The 23488-nt window shown below is 41.8% G+C and overlaps 1 pseudogene; it reads right to left on the bottom strand.

The window, feature by feature from the left end:
- LOC139274011 (zinc finger protein 432-like) overlaps positions 1-23488 on the bottom strand; it is a 34429-nt pseudogene that overhangs the window by 6389 nt on the left and 4552 nt on the right.

A 23488-nucleotide genomic window follows, 5' to 3' on the forward strand; every position in this document is an offset into this window, starting at 1 on the left:
TCAAGATGGAGTTAGATATGGCCTTTATGGATAAAGGGATCAAGAGGTATGGAGAGAAAGCAGGAAAGAGGTACTGAGGTAAATGATCAGCCATGATCTTATTGAATGGTGGTACAGGCTCGAAGGGCCGAATGGCCTACTCCTGCACCTAGTTTCTATGTTTCTATGTTTCAGGACCTGTGCCCAGGGGAGAAGCTGATGGGTTATCTGATCATCTTTGGGTTAAATGTTGTGCTCATTGAGCTGAGCACCCCATGCCAGCATCAAGCACTCTCCAGTCAGGCACAGCACGGGTTAGATGCAGAGAGAACCCATCAGTTGCTCCCCGACATAGATACTGAGGGACAGGGAGTGTCCGGGACACTGACCTTTCTCACTCAATAAGGTATAAATTGATCCTGTACCTCTCGCCATTAATCCTGGGCTCCACATGGGCCAAATCCTGCTCCTGTTTCCCTTCCTGTAACAGCACTGAGCTCAACACAGCCCATAATGAGCAAGGCTCAGGGAGGGTGGTTGCTAGGCACTGCAGTGATGTCATAAAGCAGAGCCAATCAGCCCAGCGGCTCCTCTCCTTGTCCCTTTAAAGGTGGAGAGCTGGGGCATCCTGTCTCAACACACATCCCCCTGTTCATACTGAGAATCCACGGGGAAGGCCCAAGGCCCAGAGTGTGGAACACAACCCAGGGGGAAAGAGGAGGAGAGAAAGGGGGGTAATTGAAGGAGTAGGGACTGAGGGCCACCAAGCTTCAGTTTTAGAGCCTGTAGACTTCAGGAGGGGCAGACTGAGTTCTGTAGTTTCAGGATCCAGGGAGAGAACAAGGAGCAGATGGGGAGACTGGTGTGGGTTCCAGCACAGTGAGGATGTAAGGGGAGGGAGATTGTGTAGGGCCGTGTATTAGGGGTGTAGGAGGGACAAGAGAGGAAAGGTCAGTGAAGCAATTACTGCAGCACAACCAATAGTGAGAGAGAGAAGGTGGGGTCAGAGTGGGCCCTGGGCAAGCTGGTAAACTGTTTGTTTGCTGTGACCAGCTTTCCTTCTGTCACAAATAGCCTCTCGTAGCCCAGTAACACAAACAGCCCATTAAACGCCACCAATGTCCTTTGGTTTGGTGAGGTCTCCCTTTGTGAAACATCGGCTGTTGTTAAAGCTTCTCATTCTGACTCACTCACAGTGAGACAGTATCCACAGTCCCTTTTATTCCATGGGCTTCATCTTTGCTGGTATTGGTAACCTGCTCGGGATCACTAAACACAAAACCCAGTCTGTTCATTACTTCCAGCTACTGGACTTAGTGTGTGCCCCACAGCATCTCTCTCACCTTCAATGTGTGAATAGAGCATCACGCCTGCAAAGCTGGTTTAAGTTTATATCCACGCACCAAATATATTTAAGAAAAGCCTGTCGGCTGATGAGAAACTGTTCAGGTGCCAGTGTGCTGCTGGTTTGCCCGGCATTGTGCCTGTAATGGAAAATAACTGAACATTTCTCTCAGTGTAACCTTTGCTGTAATGAAATGTGTCTTTTAATAAGCCTCACGTCCTTGCTCATGTCTGCTGCAGTTGTGTAGAAAGGGGATGTGTGAAGTGATGGTGTTTGTATGGAGATGTGAAACAAGGAAACGGTATGTGTGTGTCACAGCGTTGTGGTCACAGGCAGAACCAGGCACCGATATCCTTGTGGTTATGGTTTGAGCAGGGTCAGTTCACCAATGCTCGAGCTAAGAGTTGCCAGAGATCAGCAGCAGCGACAGTAAATACAATCTAAATGTAAATTCCGATGTAGTTTATCTTCATTTATTCCTATTTTAATAGCTTTTGCTGAATGTGGCCCATACCAAGTGTCAGGATATTGGATCAGGCCCACCATAGAAAATGTGTTTGACACCCTGAGGTAGACAATGTCAACCGGATTTCCCCATCCATCAACCGAACAACTTCTTGCAAACTCAAGCTAGTTTGTAAGACATGACCTTGTTTACTGGAATCCGTGTTCAGTATCTCTAATGGCCTCTTCCCTTACCCAATGACCGAAAACAGCATCTCTCAGGATCCCTTCAAGTATCTTCCCGGTGATCGAGGTCACATTGATGGGCCTTCAGTTCCCGAGCTCTGATTTGTGCCCAATTTGCAAAATGGAAACTACGTGTGCTGCCTTCCATCTCAGGGAACAGCCCATGGCTCTACTGAGCTGTTGGAGATATGGGCAAGGGGCTGACAGAGCACCCGTCCCATCTCTTTAAACACCCTTGGGTGGATAACATCCACACCTTACACAGTCAAGATTAACCCGCACAGTGACTTTGCTGTCAGTGAAGAGATGAGAAAGACCAAAGTGCCGTTTGTCCCTCTCAGTGTGACCCTGAAGGACTGTGTCCAGTCTGAAATTCTCCCCCCATACAATCCTCCCCCCAGATTGTCCTCTCTGAGCTCCAGCCAGGTGATGCTAAACACTCGGGTGGGAAAGTCAAAAATCTACAGCAATGTGTTGAAAGCAACTCTAATTTATTTATATATATCCCAAATATCTAACTCCAGTCCAGTTACAGGAGTTATTAACATCAGCGGAAACAAACCTCAACTGTCAGAATGAACACGATTCAGTCCGGGATGTGATTAACAGCAGCAATAACAGCAGAATCCCTCCCCTGCAGTCACTTGTGAACTCGCTTGTGTCAGCAGGTGGGATGATCGAGTGAATCCCTCCCCACACTCAGAGCAGGTAAACGGCCTCTCCCCAGTGTGAACTCGCTGGTGTGTCAGCAGGGTGGATGACCGAGTGAATCCCTTCCCGCAGTCGGAGCAGATGAATGGCCTCTCCCCAGTGTGAACTCGCTGGTGTTCCAGCAGGCTGGGTGACCGAGTGAATCCCTTCCCGCAGTCAGAAGAGATGAATGGCCTCTCCCCAGTGTGAACTCGCTGGTGTATCAGCAGATCGGATGAAGTAGTGAATCCCTTCCCGCAGTCGGAGTAGGTGAACGGCCTCTCCCCAGTGTGAACTCGCTGGTGTATCAGCAGGATGGATGATGTAGTGAATCCCTTCCCGCAGTCGGAGCAGGTGAACGGCCTCTCCCCAGTGTGACCCCGCCGATGTGTTTCCAGCTGGGACGGGTATTTGAAACGTTTCCCACAGTCCCCACATTTACACAGTTTCTCCCCAGTGTGACTGCGCTTGTGTCTCTCCAGGTTGGATGATTGGCTGAAGCCTCATCCACACACAGAGCACGTGTACCGTTTCTCCCCGCTGTGAACAGTGCTTTTTGCTTCCATGGTCAAAGGCCGATGATATTCAGGTCCTGATGAATAGAGTGACTCCGTCAGATCTTAATGTGATGTTTGGTTTGAGCCTCCGGTCGACAAATCCTCCCCATTTAATACCCTGTAAAGTGAATTTCAAACAGGAAAAAGGGTGGGTGAGAGAGAACCCACAAAAACACAAAGGCAGGTTGTGAAATTGAGCTAAATGAACCTGGCTATTTGTGCGGCCGTCAGCAGAAAAAAAGTGACGATGAAAGTTGTCGGATTGTGGTAATAACCCAACTGGTCACTAATGTCCTTCAGGGACGGGAACCCACCACCCGGTCTGGGCCTACACACGATTCTGGCCTCTATGGGAGGAGGGAGAGGTGGGCGGGGTGAAGGGGAGGGACTTTGTACATCTGCAGGTCAATCAGAACTTTGACAGAAGCTCCCAAACCCACAACCTCTCCCACCTAGATGGACCAAGGCACCAGGAGCTTGGGAAATCCATCAACTCCAAGTTCCCCACCATCCTGACTTGGGCATATATCACCGTTCCAACATCGTCACTGGTTGAAAATCCTGCAACTCCTCACCTAACAGCATTCTGGGAGGACTGTCACCACACGGACTGCAGCGGTTCGAGAAGAAAGCCCACCATCACCTTGTCAAGGGGCAAATGGAAATTGGAAATATATTCTGGCCTTACTAGCGACACCCACATCTCAAGAATGGATTAAAACAAATCTGTACATTGAAAGCCTCTACACAAATACTTGTTCCTACATTGTGCGGACAGTGTCACAACCTAATCTCCCCTAGAATCCACCGCCGTTGACAGTCTCTCATTGGAAATGGTTGGGCCCGACTGGGCTCAGAGGTATTGGGGTTAAACCCAGCAGCTTCTCCCCCCCACCCCTCCCTCTCCACTCCAGCGCAAACTGATGCAACAAACAGACCCACACAGGAGGCCAGGGAGCAACTTCCGCATCCAGTGCCCACCCTGATACAGAGCAGCTCTGGATTGGTCGCTCTGTGTTTCCAGTATCGATGCACTTAAGATCAGCATATGAGGGAGAAGGGAAGAGGCTTATGCTGATTGAGTTAGAACCATGGAATCAGAGAATGGTTACAGCACAGACGTAGACCATTCGGCCCGTCGAGCCCATGCCAGCTCTCTGCAAGAGCACCTCAGCTAGTCCCACTCCCCCACCCTTTCCCACAGCCCTGCAACTGTTTTTCTTTCAGGCACTTATCCAACTCCCTTTTGAAAGCCGTGATTGAGTCTGCCTTCACCACCCTTTCAGGCCGTGCATTCCAGATATTAACCACTCGCTACGCAAAAACGGTTGTTCTTGTGTCGCCTTTGGTTCATTTGCCCATCACCTTAAATCTGTGTCCTCTGGTCCTCGACCATTGAATAAGATCATGGCTGATCCGATCATGGACTCAGCTCCACTACCCTGCCCACTCCACATAACCCTTTACTTCCAAATCGCTCAAAAATCTGTCTATCTCCGCCTTAAATATATTCAATGACCCAGCCCTCCACAGCTCTCCGGGGCAGAGAATTCCACAGATTTACAACACTCAAGAGAAGAAATTTCCCCTCATCTCAGTTTTAAACGGGCAACCCCTTATTCTGAAATTATGCCCCCTGGTTCCAGATTCCCCTATGAGTGGAAACATCCATTCTGCATCCACCTTGTCAAGCCCCCTCAGTATCTTTTATGTTTCAATAAGATCACCTCTCATTCTTCTGAACTCCAATGTGTATAGGCCCAAACTACTCAACCTTTCTTCACAGGTCAAACCCCCTCATCTCAGGAATCAATCCAGTGAACCTTCTTTGAACTGCCTCCAATGAAAGTATATCCTTCCTTCAACACTGAGACCAAAACTGTAGGCAGTACTCGAGGTGTGGCCTCATCAATACCCTGTACAGTTGTAGCAGGACTTCTCTGCTTTTATACTCTAACCCCCTTGCAACCCCAGCATCTTCAGTCTGTCCAGGTAACTGAAGTCCCTCATCCCTGGAATCATTCTCGTAAATCTTTTCTGCACCCTCTCTAAGGCCTTCACATGATTCACAAAGTGTGTTGCCCACAATTGGGCACAATACTCCAGTTGAGGCCGCAACAGTGCTTTGCACAGGTTCATCATAATATCCACTCTTTAGTACTCTATACTTCTATTTATAAACAGAGATACTGTCGAATGTAATCTAAACAGAGACAGGGTCGAGTGTAATATAAACAGGGACAGGGTCTAGTTTAATATAAACAGGGGCAGGGTCTTGTGTAATATAAACAGAGACAGGGTCTAGTGTAAAATAAACAGAGACAGGGTCTAGTGTAATATAAACAGAGACAGGGTCTAGTGTAGTATAAACAGAGATGGGTCTAGTGTAGTATAAACAGAGACGGGGTCCTGTGTAATATAAACAGAGACGGGGTCTAGTGTAATATAAACAGGGACAGGGTCCAGTGTAATATAAACAGAGACAGGGTCTAGTGAAATATAAACAGAGACAGGGTCCAGTGTAATATAAACAGGGACAGGGTCCAGTGTAATATAAACAGAGACAGGGTCTCGTGTAATATAAACAGGGACAGGGTCCAGTGTAATATAAACAGAGACAGGGTCGAATGTAATGTAAACTGAGACAGGGTCCAGTGAAATATAAACAGAGACAGGGTCCAGTGTAATATAAACAGAGACAGGGTCTAGTGTAATATAAACAGAGGCAGGTTCTAGTGTAGTATAAACCGAGACGGGGTCTAGTGTAGTATAAACAGAGACAGGGTCTAGTGTAGTTAAACAGGGACAGGGTCCAGTGTAATATAAACAGAGACAGGGTCTCGTGTAATATAAACAGGGACAGGGTCTAGGGTAATATAAACAGAGACAGGGTCGAATGTAAAGTAAACTGAGACAGGGTCCAGTGAAATATAAACAGAGACAGGGTCCAGTGTAATATAAACAGAGACAGGGTCTAGTGTAATATAAACAGAGACAGGGTCTAGTGTAATATAAACAGAGACAGGGTCTAGTGTAATATAAACATAGGCTGGGTTGAATGTAATATAAACAGAGACAGGGTCCAGTGTAATATAAACAGGGACATGGTCCAGTGTAATATAAACAGGGACAGGGTCCAATGTAATATAAACAGAGACAGGGTCGAATGTAATATAAAGCGAGACAGAGTCCAGTATAATATAAACAGGGACAGGGTCTAGTGTAATATAAACAGAGTCAGGGTCTAGTGTAATATAAACAGAGACAGGGTCTAGTGTAATATAAACATCGGCTGGGTTGAATGTAATATAAACAGAGACAGGGTCCAGTGTAATATAAACAGGGACAGGGTCCAGTGTAATATAAACAGGGACAGGGTCCAGTGTAATATAAACAGGGACAGGGTCGAATGTAATTTAAACCGAGACAGAGTCCAGTATAATATAAACAGAGACCGGGTCTAGTGTAATATAAACAGGGACAGGGTCTAGTGTAATATAAACAGGGACAGGGTCTAGTGTAATATAAACAGAGACAGGGTCTAGTGTAATATAAACAGGGACAGGGTCTAGTGTAATATAAACAGGGACAGGGTCTAGTGTAAAATAAACAGGGACAGGGTCGAATGTAATATAAACAGAGACAGGGTCTAGCGTAATATAAACAGAGGCAGGGTCTAGTGAAATATAAACAGAGACAGGGTCCAGTGTAATATAAACAGAGACAGGTTCTAGTGTAGTATAAACCGAGACGGGGTCTAGTGTAGTATAAACAGAGACAGGGTCTAGTGTAGTATAAACAGGGACAGGTTCCAGTGTAATATAAACAGAGACAGGGTCTCGTGTAATATAAACAGGTACAGGGTCTAGGGTAATATAAACAGAGACAGGGTCGAATGTAATGTAAACTGAGACAGGGTCCAGTGAAATATAAACAGAGACAGGGTCCAGTGTAATATAAACAGAGACAGGATCTAGTGTAATATAAACAGAGACAGGGTCTAGTGTAATATAAACAGAGACAGGGTCTAGTGTAATATAAACAGGGACACGGTCTAGTGTAATATAAACAGAGACAGGGTCTAGTGTAATATAAACAGTGACAGGGTCTAGTGTAATATAAACATAGGCTGGGTTGAATGTACTATAAACAGAGACAGGGTCCAGTGTAATATAAACAGAGACAGGATCTAGTGTAATATAAACAGAGACAGGGTCTAGTGTAATATAAACAGAGACAGGGTCTAGTGTAATATAAACAGGGACAGGGTCTAGTGTAATATAAACAGAGACAGGGTCTAGTGTAATATAAACAGAGACAGGGTCTAGTGTAATATAAACATAGGCTGGGTTGAATGTAATATAAACAGAGACAGGGTCCAGTGTAATATAAACAGAGACAGGGTCTAGTGTAATATAAACAGAGGCAGGGTCTAGTGTAATATAAACAGAGACAGGGTCTAGAGTAATATAAACAGGGACAGGGTCTAGTGTAATATAAACAGAGACAGGGTCTAGTGTAATATAAACAGAGACAGGGTCTAGTGTAATATAAACATAGGCTGGGTTGAATGTAATATAAACAGAGACAGGGTCCAGTGTAATATAAACAGGGACAGGGTCCAGTGTAATATAAACAGGGACAGGGTCCAGTGTAATATAAACAGAGACAGGGTCGAATGTAATATAAAGCGAGACAGAGTCCAGTATAATATAAACAGGGACAGGGTCTAGTGTAATATAAACAGAGACAGGGTCTAGTGTAATATAAACAGAGACAGGGTCTAGTGTAATATAAACATAGGCTGGGTTGAATGTAATATAAACAGAGACAGGGTCCAGTGTAATATAAACAGGGACAGGGTCCAGTGTAATATAAACAGGGACAGGGTCTAGTGTAATATAAACAGAGACAGGGTCTAGTGTAATATAAACAGAGACAGGGTCTAGTGTATTATAAACAGGGACAGGGTCTAGTGTAATATAAACAGGGACAGGGTCTAGTGTAATATAAACAGGGACAGGGTCGAATGTAATATAAACAGAGGCAGGGTCTAGTGTAATATAAACCGAGACAGAGTCCAGTATAATATAAACAGAGACCGGGTCTAGTGTAATATAAACAGAGACAGGGTCTAGTGTAATACAAACAGGGACAGAGTCAAGGGTAATATAAACAGGGACAGGGTCTAGGGTAATATAAACAGGGACAGGTTCCAGTGTAATAGAAACAGAGACACGGTCTAGTGTAATATAAACAGGGACAGAGTCCAGTGTAATATAAACAGGGACAGGGTATAGTGTAATATAAACAGAGACATGTTCGAATGTAATATAAAGCGAGACAGAGTCCAGTATAATATAAACAGGGACAGGGTCTAGTGTAATATAAACAGAGACAGGGTCTAGTGTAATATAAACAGAGACAGAGTCTAGTGTAATATAAACATAGGCTGGGTTGAATGTAATATAAACAGAGACAGGGTCCAGTGTAATATAAACAGGGACAGGGTCCAGTGTAATATAAACAGGGACAGGGTCCAGTGTAATATAAACAGGGACAGGGTCGAATGTAATATAAACCGAGACAGAGTCCAGTATAATATAAACAGAGACCGGGTCTAGTGTAATATAAACAGGGACAGGGTCTAGTGTAATATAAACAGGGACAGGGTCTAGTGTAATATAAACAGGGACAGGTTCTAGTGTAATATAAACAGAGACAGGGTCTAGTGTAATATAAACAGAGACAGGGTCTAGTGTAATATAAACAGGGACAGATCCTAGTGTAATATAAACAGAGACAGGGTCTAGTGTAATATAAACAGGGACAGGGTCTAGTGTAATATAAACAGGGACAGGGTCTAGTGTAATATAAACAGAGACAGGGTCTAGTGTAATATAAACAGAGACAGGTTCTAGTGTAGTATAAACCGAGACGGGGTCTAGTGTAGTATAAACAGAGACAGGGTCTAGTGTAGTATAAACAGGGACAGGGTCCAGTGTAATATAAACAGAGACAGGGTCTCGTGTAATATAAACAGGGACAGGGTCCAGTGTAATATAAACAGAGACAGGGTCGAATGTAATGTAAACTGAGACAGGGTCCAGTGAAATATAAACAGAGACAGGGTCCAGTGTAATATAAACAGAGACAGGATCTAGTGTAATATAAACAGGGACAGGGTCTAGTGTAATGTAAACAGAGACAGGGTCTAGTGTAATATAAACATAGGCTGGGTTGAATGTAATATAAACAGAGACAGGGTCCAGTGTAATATAAACAGGGACAGGGTCCATTGTAATATAAACAGGGACAGGGTCCAGTGTAATATAAACAGAGACAGGGTCGAATGTAATGTAAACTGAGACAGGGTCCAGTGAAATATAAACAGAGACAGGGTCCAGTGTAATATAAACAGAGACAGGGTCTAGTGTAATATAAACAGAGACAGGGTCTAGTGTAATATAAACAGAGACAGGGTCTCGTGTAATATAAACAGGGACACGGTCTAGTGTAATATAAACAGAGACAGGGTCTAGTGTAATATAAACGTAGGCTGGGTTGAATGTTATATAAACAGAGACAGGGTCCAGTGTAATATAAACAGGGACAGGGTCCAGTGTAATATAAACAGGGACAGGGTCCAGTGTAATATAAACATAGGCTGGGTTGAATGTAATATAAACAGAGACAGGGTCCAGTGTAATATAAACAGGGACAGGGTCCAGTGTAATATAAACATAGGCTGGGTTGAATGTAATATAAACAGAGACAGGGTCCAGTGTAATATAAACAGGGACAGGGTCCAGTGTAATATAAACAGAGACAGGGTCTAGTGTAATATAAACATAGGCTGGGTTGAATGTAATATAAACAGAGACAGGGTCCAGTGTAATATAAACAGGGACAGGGTCCAGTGTAATATAAACAGAGACAGGGTCGAATGTAATATAAACCGAGACAGAGTCCAGTGTAATATAAACAGGGACAGGGTCTAGTGTAATATAAACAGGGACAGGGTCTAGTGTAATATAAACAGAGACAGGGTCTAGTGTAATATAAACATAGGCTGGGTTGAATGTAATATAAACAGAGACAGGGTCCAGTGTAATATAAACAGGGACAGGGTCCATTGTAATATAAACAGGGACAGGGTCCAGTGTAATATAAACAGAGACAGGGTCGAATGTAATGTAAACTGAGACAGGGTCCAGTGAAATATAAACAGAGACAGGGTCCAGTGTAATATAAACAAAGACAGGGTCTAGTGTAATATAAACAGAGACAGGGTCTAGTGTAATATAAACAGAGACAGGGTCTAGTGTAATATAAACATAGGCTGGGTTGAATGTAATATAAACAGAGACAGGGTCCAGTGTAATATAAACAGGGACAGGGTCCAGTGTAATATAAACAGAGACAGGGTCTCGTGTAATATAAACAGGGACAGGGTCCAGTGTAATATAAACAGAGACAGGGTCGAATGTAATGTAAACTGAGACAGGGTCCAGTGAAATATAAACAGAGACAGGGTCCAGTGTAATATAAACAGAGACAGGGTCTAGTGTAATATAAACAGAGACAGGGTCTAGTGTAATATAAACAGAGACAGGGTCTCGTGTAATACAAACAGGGACAGGGTCTAGTGTAATATAAACAGAGACAGGGTCTAGTGTAATATAAACATAGGCTGGGTTGAATGTAATATAAACAGAGACAGTGTCCAGTGTAATATAAACAGGGACAGGGTCCAGTGTAATATAAACAGGGACAGGGTCCAGTGTAATATAAACATAAGCTGGGTTGAATGTAATATAAACAGAGACAGGGTCCAGTGTAATATAAACAGGGACAGGGTCCAGTGTAATATAAACATAGGCTGGGTTGAATGTAATATAAACAGAGACAGGGTCCAGTGTAATATAAACAGGGACAGGGTCCAGTGTAATATAAACACAGACAGGGTCTAGTGTAATATAAACATAGGCTGGGTTGAATGTAATATAAACAGAGACAGGGTCCAGTGTAATATAAACAGGGACAGGGTCCAGTGTAATATAAACAGAGACAGGGTCGAATGTAATATAAAGCGAGACAGAGTCCAGTATAATATAAACAGGGACAGGGTCTAGTGTAATATAAACAGGGACAGGGTCTAGTGTAATATAAACAGAGACAGGGTCTAGTGTAATATAAACATAGGCTGGGTTGAATGTAATATAAGCAGAGACAGGGTCCAGTGTAATATAAACAGGGACAGGGTCCAGTGTAATATAAACAGGGACAGGGTCCAGTGTAATATAAACAGAGACAGGGTCGAATGTAATATAAAGCGAGACAGAGTCCAGTATAGTATAAACAGGGACAGGGTCTAGTGTAATATAAACAGAGACAGGGTGTAGTGTAATATAAACAGAGACAGGGTCTAGTGTAATATAAACATAGGCTGGGTTGAATGTAATATAAACAGAAACAGGGTCCAGTGTAATATAAACAGGGACAGGGTCCAGTGTAATATAAACAGGGACAGGGTCCAGTGTAATATAAACAGGGACAGGGTCGAATGTAATATAAACCGAGACAGAGTCCAGTATAATATAAACAGAGACCGGGTCTAGTGTAATATAAACAGAGACAGGGTCTAGTGTAATATAAACAGAGACAGGGTCTAGTGTAATATAAACAGGGACAGGGTCTAGTGTAATATAAACAGAGACAGGTTCTAGTGTAATATAAACAGAGACAGGGTCTAGCATAATATAAACAGAGACAGGGTCTAGTGTAATATAAACAGAGACAGGGTCTAGTGTAATATAAACAGAGACAGGCTCTAGTGTAATATAAACATAGGCTGGGTTGAATGTAATATAAACAGAGACAGGGTCCAGTGTAATTTAAACAGAGACAGGATCTAGTGTAATATAAACAGAGGCAGGGTCTAGTGTAATATAAACAGAGACAGGGTCTAGTGTAATATAAACAGGGACAGGGTCTAGTGTAATATAAACAGAGACAGGGTCCAGTGTAATATAAACAGAGACAGGATCTAGTGTAATATAAACAGAGACAGGTTCTAGTGTAATATAAACAGAGACAGGGTCTAGTATAATATAAACAGAGACAGGGTCTAGTGTAATATAAACAGAGACAGGGTCTAGTGTAATATAAACAGAGACAGGCTCTAGTGTAATATAAACATAGGCTGGGTTGAATGTAATATAAACAGAGACAGGGTCCAGTGTAATATAAACAGAGACAGGATCTAGTGTAATGTAAACAGAGACAGGGTCTAGTGTAATATAAACAGAGACAGGGTCTAGTGTAATATAAACAGGGACAGGGTCTAGTGTAATATAAACAGAGACAGGGTCTAGTGTAATATAAACATAGGCTGGGTTGAATGTAATATAAACAGAGACAGGGTCCAGTGTAATATAAACAGAGACAGGGTCTAGTGTAATATAAACAGAGGCAGGGTCTAGTGTAATATAAACAGAGACAGAGTCTAGTGTAATATAAACAGGGACAGGGTCTAGTGTAATATAAACAGAGACAGGGTCTAGTGTAATATAAACAGAGACAGGGTCTAGTGTAATATAAACATAGGCTGGGTTGAATGTAATATAAACAGAGACAGTTTCCAGTGTAAAATAAACAGGGACAGGGTCTAGTGTAATATAAACAGGGACAGGGTCTAGTGTAATATAAACAGGGACAGGGTCGAATGTAATATAAACAGAGGCAGGGTCTAGTGTAATATAAACCGAGACAGAGTCCAGTATAATATAAACAGAGACCGGGTCTAGTGTAATATAAACAGAGACAGGGTCTAGTGTAATACAAACAGGGACAGAGTCAAGGGTAATATAAACAGGGACAGGTTCCAGTGTAATAGAAACAGAGACACGGTCTAGTGTAATATAAACAGGGACAGAGTCCAGTGTAATATAAACAGGGACAGGGTATAGTATAATATAAACAGAGACAGGGTCGAATGTAATATAAAGCGAGACAGAGTCCAGTATAATTTAAACAGGGACAGGGTCTAGTGTAATATAAACAGAAACAGGGTCTAGTGTAATATAAACAGAGACAGGGTCTAGTGTAATATAAACATAGGCTGGGTTGAATGTAATATAAACAGAGACAGGGTCCAGTGTAATATAAACAGGGACAGGGTCCAGTGTAATATAAACAGGGACGGGGTCCAGTGTAATATAAACAGGGACAGGGTCGAATGTAATTTAAACCGAGACAGAGTCCAGTATAATATAAACAGAGACCGGGTCTAGTGTAATATAGACAGGGACAGGGTCTAGTGTAATATAAACAGGGACAGGGTCTAGTGTAATATAAACAGGGACAGGGTCTAGTGTAATATAAACAGAGACAGGGTCTAGTGTAATATAAACAGAGACAGGGTCTAGTGTAATATAAACAGGGACAGGGTCTAGTGTAATATAAACAGGGACAGGGTCTAGTGTAATATAAACAGGGACAGGGTCGAATGTAATATAAACAGAGGCAGGGTCCAGTGTAATATAAACAGAGACTGGTTCTAGTGTAGTATAAACCGAGACGGGGTCTAGTGTAGTATAAACAGAGACAGGGTCTAGTGTAGTATAAACAGGGACAGGGTCCAGTGTAATATAAACAGAGACAGGGTCTCGTGTAAGATAAACAGGGACAGGGTCCAGTGTAATATAAACAGAGACAGCGTCGAATGTAATGTAAACTGAGACAGGGTCCAGTGAAATATAAACAGAGACAGGGTCCAGTGTAATATAAACAGAGACAGGATCTAGTGTAATATAAACAGAGACAGCGTCGAATGTAATGTAAACTGAGACAGGGTCCAGTGAAATATAAACAGAGACAGGGTCTAGTGTAATATAAACAGAGACAGGGTCTAGTGTAATATAAACATAGGCTGGGTTGAATGTAATATAAACAGAGACAGGGTCCAGTGTAATATAAACAGGGACAGGGTCCAGTGTAATATAAACAGGGACAGGGTCTAGTGTAATATAAACAGGGACAGGGTATAGTATAATATAAACAGAGACAGGGTCGAATGTAATATAAAGCGAGACAGAGTCCAGTATAATTTAAACAGGGACAGGGTCTAGTGTAATATAAACAGAAACAGGGTCTAGTGTAATATAAACAGAGACAGGGTCTAGTGTAATATAAACATAGGCTGGGTTGAATGTAATATAAACAGAGACAGGGTCCAGTGTAATATAAACAGGGACAGGGTCCAGTGTAATATAAACAGGGACGGGGTCCAGTGTAATATAAACAGGGACAGGGTCGAATGTAATTTAAACCGAGACAGAGTCCAGTATAATATAAACAGAGACCGGGTCTAGTGTAATATAGACAGGGACAGGGTCTAGTGTAATATAAACAGGGACAGGGTCTAGTGTAATATAAACAGGGACAGGGTCTAGTGTAATATAAACAGAGACAGGGTCTAGTGTAATATAAACAGAGACAGGGTCTAGTGTAATATAAACAGGGACAGGGTCTAGTGTAATATAAACAGGGACAGTGTCTAGTGTAATATAAACAGGGACAGGGTCGAATGTAATATAAACAGAGGCTGGGTCTAGTGTAATATAAACAGGGACAGGGTCTAGTGTAATATAAACAGGGACAGGGTCTAGTGTAATATAAACATAGGCTGGGTTGAATGTAATATAAACAGAGACAGGGTCCAGTGTAATATAAACAGGGACAGGGTCCAGTGTAATATAAACAGGGACAGGGTCCAGTGTAATATAAACAGGGACAGGGTCTAGTGTAATATAAACAGGGACAGGGTATAGTATAATATAAACAGAGACAGGGTCGAATGTAATATAAAGCGAGACAGAGTCCAGTATAATTTAAACAGGGACAGGGTCTAGTGTAATATAAACAGAAACAGGGTCTAGTGTAATATAAACAGAGACAGGGTCTAGTGTAATATAAACATAGGCTGGGTTGAATGTAATATAAACAGAGACAGGGTCCAGTGTAATATAAACAGGGACAGGGTCCAGTGTAATATAAACAGGGACGGGGTCCAGTGTAATATAAACAGGGACAGGGTCGAATGTAATTTAAACCGAGACAGAGTCCAGTATAATATAAACAGAGACCGGGTCTAGTGTAATATAGACAGGGACAGGGTCTAGTGTAATATAAACAGGGACAGGGTCTAGTGTAATATAAACAGGGACAGGGTCTAGTGTAATATAAACAGAGACAGGGTCTAGTGTAATATAAACAGAGACAGGGTCTAGTGTAATATAAACAGGGACAGGGTCTAGTGTAATATAAACAGGGACAGTGTCTAGTGTAATATAAACAGGGACAGGGTCGAATGTAATATAAACAGAGGCTGGGTCTAGTGTAATATAAACAGGGACAGGGTCTAGTGTAATATAAACATAGGCTGGGTTGAATGTAATATAAACAGAGACAGGGTCCAGTGTAATATAAACAGGGACAGGGTCCAGTGTAATATAAACAGAGACAGGGTCGAATGTAATATAAACCGAGACAGAGTCCAGTGTAATATAAACAGGGACAGGGTCTAGTGTAATATAAACAGGGACAGGGTCTAGTGTAATATAAACAGAGACAGGGTCTAGTGTAATATAAACATAGGCTGGGTTGAATGTAATATAAACAGAGACAGGGTCCAGTGTAATATAAACAGGGACAGGGTCCATTGTAATATAAACAGGGACAGGGTCCAGTGTAATATAAACAGAGACAGGGTCGAATGTAATGTAAACTGAGACAGGGTCCAGTGAAATATAAACAGAGACAGGGTCCAGTGTAATATAAACAAAGGCAGGGTCTAGTGTAATATAAACAGAGACAGGGTCTAGTGTAATATAAACAGAGACAGGGTCTAGTGTAATATAAACATAGGCTGGGTTGAATGTAATATAAACAGAGACAGGGTCCAGTGTAATATAAACAGGGACAGGGTCCAGTGTAATATAAACAGAGACAGGGTCTCGTGTAATATAAACAGGGACAGGGTCCAGTGTAATATAAACAGAGACAGGGTCGAATGTAATGTAAACTGAGACAGGGTCCAGTGAAATATAAACAGAGACAGGGTCCAGTGTAATATAAACAGAGACAGGGTCTAGTGTAATATAAACAGAGACAGGGTCTAGTGTAATATAAACAGAGACAGGGTCTCGTGTAATACAAACAGGGACAGGGTCTAGTGTAATATAAACAGAGACAGGGTCTAGTGTAATATAAACATAGGCTGGGTTGAATGTAATATAAACAGAGACAGTGTCCAGTGTAATATAAACAGGGACAGGGTCCAGTGTAATATAAACAGGGACAGGGTCCAGTGTAATATAAACATAAGCTGGGTTGAATGTAATATAAACAGAGACAGGGTCCAGTGTAATATAAACAGGGACAGGGTCCAGTGTAATATAAACATAGGCTGGGTTGAATGTAATATAAAAAGAGACAGGGTCCAGTGTAATATAAACAGGGACAGGGTCCAGTGTAATATAAACACAGACAGGGTCTAGTGTAATATAAACATAGGCTGGGTTGAATGTAATATAAACAGAGACAGGGTCCAGTGTAATATAAACAGGGACAGGGTCCAGTGTAATATAAACAGAGACAGGGTCGAATGTAATATAAAGCGAGACAGAGTCCAGTATAATATAAACAGGGACAGGGTCTAGTGTAATATAAACAGGGACAGGGTCTAGTGTAATATAAACAGAGACAGGGTCTAGTGTAATATAAACATAGGCTGGGTTGAATGTAATATAAGCAGAGACAGGGTCCAGTGTAATATAAACAGGGACAGGGTCCAGTGTAATATAAACAGGGACAGGGTCCAGTGTAATATAAACAGAGACAGGGTCGAATGTAATATAAAGCGAGACAGAGTCCAGTATAGTATAAACAGGGACAGGGTCTAGTGTAATATAAACAGAGACAGGGTCTAGTGTAATATAAACAGAGACAGGGTCTAGTGTAATATAAACATAGGCTGGGTTGAATGTAATATAAACAGAAACAGGGTCCAGTGTAATATAAACAGGGACAGGGTCCAGTGTAATATAAACAGGGACAGGGTCCAGTGTAATATAAACAGGGACAGGGTCGAATGTAATATAAACCGAGACAGAGTCCAGTATAATATAAACAGAGACCGGGTCTAGTGTAATATAAACAGAGACAGGGTCTAGTGTAATATAAACAGAGACAGGGTCTAGTGTAATATAAACAGGGACAGGGTCTAGTGTAATATAAACAGAGACAGGTTCTAGTGTAATATAAACAGAGACAGGGTCTAGTATAATATAAACAGAGACAGGGTCTAGTGTAATATAAACAGAGACAGGGTCTAGTGTAATATAAACAGAGACAGGCTCTAGTGTAATATAAACATAGGCTGGGTTGAATGTAATATAAACAGAGACAGGGTCCAGTGTAATTTAAACAGAGACAGGATCTAGTGTAATATAAACAGAGGCAGGGTCTAGTGTAATATAAACAGAGACAGGGTCTAGTGTAATATAAACAGGGACAGGGTCTAGTGTAATATAAACAGAGACAGGGTCCAGTGTAATATAAACAGAGACAGGATCTAGTGTAATATAAACAGAGACAGGTTCTAGTGTAATATAAACAGAGACAGGGTCTAGTATAATATAAACAGAGACAGGGTCTAGTGTAATATAAACAGAGACAGGGTCTAGTGTAATATAAACAGAGACAGGCTCTAGTGTAATATAAACATAGGCTGGGTTGAATGTAATATAAACAGAGACAGGGTCCAGTGTAATATAAACAGAGACAGGATCTAGTGTAATGTAAACAGAGACAGGGTCTAGTGTAATATAAACAGAGACAGGGTCTAGTGTAATATAAACAGGGACAGGGTCTAGTGTAATATAAACAGAGACAGGGTCTAGTGTAATATAAACATAGGCTGGGTTGAATGTAATATAAACAGAGACAGGGTCCAGTGTAATATAAACAGAGACAGGGTCTAGTGTAATATAAACAGAGGCAGGGTCTAGTGTAATATAAACAGAGACAGAGTCTAGTGTAATATAAACAGGGACAGGGTCTAGTGTAATATAAACAGAGACAGGGTCTAGTGTAATATAAACAGAGACAGGGTCTAGTGTAATATAAACATAGGCTGGGTTGAATGTAATATAAACAGAGACAGTTTCCAGTGTAAAATAAACAGGGACAGGGTCTAGTGTAATATAAACAGGGACAGGGTCTAGTGTAATATAAACAGGGACAGGGTCGAATGTAATATAAACAGAGGCAGGGTCTAGTGTAATATAAACCGAGACAGAGTCCAGTATAATATAAACAGAGACCGGGTCTAGTGTAATATAAACAGAGACAGGGTCTAGTGTAATACAAACAGGGACAGAGTCAAGGGTAATATAAACAGGGACAGGTTCCAGTGTAATAGAAACAGAGACACGGTCTAGTGTAATATAAACAGGGACAGAGTCCAGTGTAATATAAACAGGGACAGGGTATAGTATAATATAAACAGAGACAGGGTCGAATGTAATATAAAGCGAGACAGAGTCCAGTATAATTTAAACAGGGACAGGGTCTAGTGTAATATAAACAGAAACAGGGTCTAGTGTAATATAAACAGAGACAGGGTCTAGTGTAATATAAACATAGGCTGGGTTGAATGTAATATAAACAGAGACAGGGTCCAGTGTAATATAAACAGGGACAGGGTCCAGTGTAATATAAACAGGGACGGGGTCCAGTGTAATATAAACAGGGACAGGGTCGAATGTAATTTAAACCGAGACAGAGTCCAGTATAATATAAACAGAGACCGGGTCTAGTGTAATATAGACAGGGACAGGGTCTAGTGTAATATAAACAGGGACAGGGTCTAGTGTAATATAAACAGGGACAGGGTCTAGTGTAATATAAACAGAGACAGGGTCTAGTGTAATATAAACAGAGACAGGGTCTAGTGTAATATAAACAGGGACAGGGTCTAGTGTAATATAAACAGGGACAGGGTCTAGTGTAATATAAACAGGGACAGGGTCGAATGTAATATAAACAGAGGCAGGGTCCAGTGTAATATAAACAGAGACTGGTTCTAGTGTAGTATAAACCGAGACGGGGTCTAGTGTAGTATAAACAGAGACAGGGTCTAGTGTAGTATAAACAGGGACAGGGTCCAGTGTAATATAAACAGAGACAGGGTCTCGTGTAAGATAAACAGGGACAGGGTCCAGTGTAATATAAACAGAGACAGCGTCGAATGTAATGTAAACTGAGACAGGGTCCAGTGAAATATAAACAGAGACAGGGTCCAGTGTAATATAAACAGAGACAGGATCTAGTGTAATATAAACAGAGACAGCGTCGAATGTAATGTAAACTGAGACAGGGTCCAGTGAAATATAAACAGAGACAGGGTCTAGTGTAATATAAACAGAGACAGGGTCTAGTGTAATATAAACATAGGCTGGGTTGAATGTAATATAAACAGAGACAGGGTCCAGTGTAATATAAACAGGGACAGGGTCCAGTGTAATATAAACAGGGACAGGGTCTAGTGTAATATAAACAGGGACAGGGTATAGTATAATATAAACAGAGACAGGGTCGAATGTAATATAAAGCGAGACAGAGTCCAGTATAATTTAAACAGGGACAGGGTCTAGTGTAATATAAACAGAAACAGGGTCTAGTGTAATATAAACAGAGACAGGGTCTAGTGTAATATAAACATAGGCTGGGTTGAATGTAATATAAACAGAGACAGGGTCCAGTGTAATATAAACAGGGACAGGGTCCAGTGTAATATAAACAGGGACGGGGTCCAGTGTAATATAAACAGGGACAGGGTCGAATGTAATTTAAACCGAGACAGAGTCCAGTATAATATAAACAGAGACCGGGTCTAGTGTAATATAGACAGGGACAGGGTCTAGTGTAATATAAACAGGGACAGGGTCTAGTGTAATATAAACAGGGACAGGGTCTAGTGTAATATAAACAGAGACAGGGTCTAGTGTAATATAAACAGAGACAGGGTCTAGTGTAATATAAACAGGGACAGGGTCTAGTGTAATATAAACAGGGACAGGGTCTAGTGTAATATAAACAGGGACAGGGTCGAATGTAATATAAACAGAGGCTGGGTCTAGTGTAATATAAACAGGGACAGGGTCTAGTGTAATATAAACAGGGACAGGGTCTAGTGTAATATAAACAGGGACAGGGTCTAGTGTAATATAAACAGGGACAGGGTCTAGTGTAATATAAACAGGGACAGGGTCTAGTGTAATATAAACAGGGACAGGGTCTAGTGTAATATAAACAGGGACAGGGTCTAGTGTAATATAAACAGAGGCAGGGTCCAGTGTAATATAAACAGAGACTGGTTCTAGTGTAGTATAAACCGAGACGGGGTCTAGTGTAGTATAAACAGAGACAGGGTCTAGTGTAGTATAAACAGGGACAGGGTCCAGTGTAATATAAACAGAGACAGGGTCTCGTGTAAGATAAACAGGGACAGGGTCCAGTGTAATATAAACAGAGACAGCGTCGAATGTAATGTAAACTGAGACAGGGTCCAGTGAAATATAAACAGAGACAGGGTCCAGTGTAATATAAACAGAGACAGGATCTAGTGTAATATAAACAGAGACAGCGTCGAATGTAATGTAAACTGAGACAGGGTCCAGTGAAATATAAACAGAGACAGGGTCTAGTGTAATATAAACAGAGACAGGGTCTAGTGTAATATAAACATAGGCTGGGTTGAATGTAATATAAACAGAGACAGGGTCCAGTGTAATATAAACAGGGACAGGGTCCAGTGTAATATAAACAGGGACAGGGTCCAGTGTAATATAAACATAGGCTGGGTTGAATGTAATATAAACAGAGACAGGGTCCAGTGTAATATAAACAGGGACAGGGTCCAGTGTAATATAAACATAGGCTGGGTTGAATGTAATATAAACAGAGACAGGGTCCAGTGTAATATAAACAGGGACAGGGTCCAGTGTAATATAAACATAGGCTGGGTTGAATGTAATATAAACAGAGACAGGGTCCAGTGTAATATAAACAGGGACAGGGTCCAGTGTAATATAAACATAGGCTGGGTTGAATGTAATATAAACAGAGACAGGGTCCAGTGTAATATAAACAGGGACAGGGTCCAGTGTAATATAAACAGAGACAGGGTCTAGTGTAATATAAACATAGGCTGGGTTGAATGTAATATAAACAGAGACAGGGTCCAGTGTAATATAAACAGGGACAGGGTCCAGTGTAATATAAACAGAGACAGGGTCGAATGTAATATAAAGCGAGACAGAGTCCAGTATAATATAAACAGGGACAGGGTCTAGTGTAATATAAACAGAGACAGGGTCTAGTGTAATATAAACAGAGACAGGGTCTAGTGTAATATAAACATAGGCTGGGTTGAATGTAATATAAACAAAGACAGGGTCCAGTGTAATATAAACAGGGACAGGGTCCAGTGTAATATAAACAGGGACAGGGTCCAGTGTAATATAAACAGAGACAGGGTCGAATGTAATATAAACCGAGACAGAGTCCAGTACAATATAAACAGAGACCGGGTCTAGTTTAATATAAACAGGGACAGGGTCGAGTGTAATATAAACAGGGACAGGGTCTCGTGTAATATAAACAGGGACAGGGTCTAGTGTAATATAAACAGAGACAGAGTCTAGTGTAATATAAACAGAGACAGGGTCTAGTGTATTATAAACAGGGACAGGGTCTAGTGTAATATAAACAGAGACAGGGTCTAGTGTGATGTAGACAGGGACAGGGTCTAGTGTGATATAAACAGGGACAGGTTCTAATGTGATATAAACAGGGACAGGGTCTAATGTAATATAAACAGAGATAGTGTCGAATGTAATAGAAACCGAAACAGGGTCGAATGTAATATTAACCGAGACAGGGTCTTGTGTAATTATAAACAGTGACATAGAAAATAGATGCAGGAATAGGCCATACGGCTTTTCGAGCCTGCACCGCCATTCAATTAGTTCATGGCTGAACATGAAACTTCAGTACCCTGTTCCTGCTTTCTCGCCATACCCCTTGATCCCCCTAGTAATAAGGACAACATCCAACTCCTTTTTGAATATATTTAATGAATTGGCTTCAACAACTTTCTGTGGTGGAGAATTCCACAGGTTCACCACTCTCTGGGTGAAGAAGTTTTTCCTCATCTCGGTCCTAAATGGCTTATCCCTTATCCTTAGATTGTGACACCTGGTTCTGGACTTTCCCAACATTGGGAACATTCTTCCTGCATCTAACCTGTCTAAACCAGTCAGAATTTTAAATATTTCTGTGAGATTCCCTCTCATTCTTCTGAACTCCGGTGAATTCAAGCCCAGTTGATCCAGTCTTTCTTGATATGTCAGTCCCGCCATCCTGGGGATCAGTCTGGTGAACCTTCGCTGCACTTCCTCAATAGCAAAAATGTCCTTCCTCAAGTTAGGAGACCAAAACTGTACACAATACTCCAGGTGTGGCCTCACCAAGGCCCTGTACAACTGTAGTAACACCTCCCTGCCCCTGTACTCAAATCACCTCGCTCTGAAGGCTAACATGCCATTTGCTTTCTTAACCGCCTGCTGTACCTGCATGCCAACCTTCAATGACTGATGTACCATGACACCCAAGTCTCGTTGCACCTCCCCTTTTCCTAATCTGTCACCATTCAGATAATAGTCTGTCTCTCTGTTTTTACCACCAAAGTGGATAACCTCACATTTATCCACATTATACTTCATCAGCAATGCATTTGCCCACTCACCTAACCTATCCAAGTCACTCTGCAGCCTCATAGCATCCTCCTCGCAGCTCACACTGCCACTCAACTTATTGTCATCCGCAAATTTGGAGATACTATATTTAATCCCCCTGTTTATATCATTAATGTACAATGTAAACTGCTGGGGTCCCAGCACAGAACATTGCGGTACCCCACTAGTCACAGCCTGCCATTCTGAAAAGTACCCATTTACTCATACTCTTTGCTTCCTGTCTGCCAATCAGTTCTCAATCCACGTCAGCACACTACCCCCAATCCCATGTGCTTTAACTTTGCACATTAATCTCTTGTATGGGACCTTGTCGAAAGCCTTCTGAAAGTCCAAATACACCA

The sequence above is a fragment of the Pristiophorus japonicus genome, chromosome 9 (genome assembly GCF_044704955.1).
Source record: "Pristiophorus japonicus isolate sPriJap1 chromosome 9, sPriJap1.hap1, whole genome shotgun sequence".
Taxonomy (NCBI): Eukaryota; Metazoa; Chordata; class Chondrichthyes; family Pristiophoridae; genus Pristiophorus; species Pristiophorus japonicus.